The sequence below is a fragment of the Zea mays genome, chromosome 3 (assembly GCF_902167145.1).
Source record: "Zea mays cultivar B73 chromosome 3, Zm-B73-REFERENCE-NAM-5.0, whole genome shotgun sequence".
Taxonomy (NCBI): domain Eukaryota; kingdom Viridiplantae; phylum Streptophyta; class Magnoliopsida; order Poales; family Poaceae; genus Zea; species Zea mays.
This window is the reverse complement of record NC_050098.1, coordinates 91,868,461-91,871,227: the sequence shown is the minus strand read 5'-3', so window position 1 is coordinate 91,871,227 and position 2,767 is coordinate 91,868,461.

Here is a 2,767-nt window from a genome sequence, read left to right as displayed (position 1 = left end):
AAAATTTGAATAGAACAAACTTCTAGTAATATGTTGCCTCCTGTAGTTGCTCAGATCTCGTTCAAGCTTTGGGAATTCGATGCTCTTTGATAAAGTATTGACAATCTTTGCTCCGACACGATCAGGGATGCACCCTAGAATTTCTTCGTCAACACTACCAAAGAGCACGGATTTAGGCTTGTAGCCACCAGAAATAGCGAACTCTTTCAGTTCCGAGATATCTTCTTCGGTGAGTTCCTGGCCACCCAAATGTCGTAGGTCCAACTCTTTGTTCTCCGAAGAAACTCCTTCCAATTCTTTCATCTTTAAGGGTGAAGCCCTACCGGTGGTCACTTCATCCATTTCCCTCTCAGGAACCACATCAGTTATAATCTTGTCAATCTCCGACATTGTGGTTCCAAGAGGGCCTCCGCTATTTTCAGCTTCAGCAGCCATTTCATCAGCTTCGGCATCGGCGGGAGCAACAATTTTTTCTGTTGAGACCGGGGGTGGGGTCTTATGAATGGCCCTCATCACAGCCATCATGCGTTGTTTCTTCTGACCACACTCATTTGCCCCAGTCGCCGAAGCAGTCTTCTTCTCCTCTTCCGCACCTTTTTCAACCCCCTTCTCCTTTATGGTCGCACCTTCCAGTATAGAAGCCAATTTGACGAACCAAATCACGATTGGCTAGAGGCTGTTGAGGCAACCAGTGATGAGACGCTGGGAGCCTACACAAAGGAAGAGGACGAAGCCATGATCATTGCCTTCGACCCTCGAGGAAAAAAGAGACTGAACATAGCTTTTGATGTGATCTGGTTTGTTTGTCCTGACTAATGTTTTCCTACTCGATAACAAGGAGGGAAGAGAAAATTTTCCACTTCGACCTCTTCCGGTGCACCGAAACCGAAGAGAGCTAAGGTCCTGACCCATAGGCCAAAGCTACATTCCTTAGAAAATATTGTTGCAGCACCTATGACAGAAAAGGTGAAGCTTGTTGAAAGCGCTCAAGTTATCCCCTTAGCTATGGAAACAGTTCCTGCTACGCCAGCCGAAGTTAGTGCTGATCCGATAAAAGAGCCGGGACCAAAGAAAACAATAGAAGAACAGCGAAAACTGCTGCAACAACGACTTCAAGGAAGAGGAGAATGGCTAGTGTTTTGGATGCTATTTTGGAATCCATGAAAACGCCAACTCCTGCTTCTGCCGAAGCTTCTGGCAAAAAAATTGAAGATGCAGGAAAAGTGGTCACTGCAAGCGCTTCTTCTATTCATGTTGAAGCAGGACCTTCGAGAGCTGTGCTAGTAAAGCTGGTGGGAGAGAGTCTTCTAGAAAAGCCCACGTCACCTGTTCCCTAAGCACCTCCCTAGGGTGATTTGAACTATATTGTTCGATATGCTTTGGGAAAGCAACTATCAGCAAATCAAATTGCCAAGGTGCAACACTATGCTAAGGAGCTTAAATACCTCCAAGTGTCCTTGTATGAGGAGACAACGAAGATGACTACCTTTACTGTGTACTAGATAGTAAGGAGATCAATGTTTGTCGTGAAATGATGGACAACACGGGGTATCCAAAGCTTGAGCTTGGTCTATCTGCAATGACGAAGGATCAACTTGCGGATAGCCTCGCCTACAACAGCTTTAAGGTTTGTATACATTGGCTTCTCATTTTTGTAATTTTTGTTATGGTGAACTATTTTTGTGGTAATTCTTATCGTTATTATTTGTTCACTGTTTGTTTGCCAGGGTTTAATTCTAAGTGAAGCTTTAAAAGCTCAAAAAGGTGCAGAAGATGAAAGCAGCCAAATAGCAATTGGAAACCTTCATTCGGAGGTCATAACATTGAGAACGAAGCTCTTGAAAAGGATAAGATCCTGCTCTCTTTGCTGGAGAGAATAAAATTTAGTGAAGCCAGGCTTTCTAGCCTTTCTGAAGCATAGGAGAGGACGAAGAAGGCTGAAGAGAGACAATTGAAAGATGCGAAGCGAATTGCTGACTTGGAGTATGCACTGTCTACTCAAGTGCAATTGCACATAACCGAAGTGCAAGAACTAGGAAAGAAACTTGACGATGTAACTAGAAATTTCAATGTGGAACAAACAAAGCGTGAGATATCTGACATGGAATGGTTAAGGGTGCAGAAAAATATTGAGGAGCTTCGTCAAGCTAAAGAGGAATGCTACAATGTTGCTAAGGAATGTGATAATAATTTGAAAAATAGTTTTACCAAGGTTGGCGCATTCTCCTCAGAGCAGAAGATTCTCTGCGGTGATCCTGACGGTGTTATCCAGTGGATTAATGGCGAATCCGAAGCTTTTGAGTAGATTGTCAGTGATAAGGGGACTTCTACGCTTTTACTGGTGCCCGTGGGGCCGTGTCGGTCCTTGAAAAGGTCGGCTACGAACATGCCAAGGCTGTGGTTCAGCTAGGATTCTCGCTCTCAGCCAACGATATTAGAAACCCTTCGGCTGAAGCCACTGCACTAGGTGGAAAGTTTTATTCCGATTTATGGCTGAAGGGTGACCGAGAGATAGCTGACGAAGCTATTAGAAGGAAAGAGAAAGAATCTCATGACACCTTGGAAGAGGCCAGAAGAACTGAAGAAGTTGCTAAACGCGCTAGACTTATAGGTATATCTATCATGAATTAGCTTCATAAATTATTTTAGCTTCGGTACTAACAGACACTTGTATTTTGGTGCAGCTGAGCTCTCTCCCACTCCAGAGCCATACAATCCTGAAGTTGATCCATCTCTGAAGGGGGCGCTTGACATAATTAGAATAGCT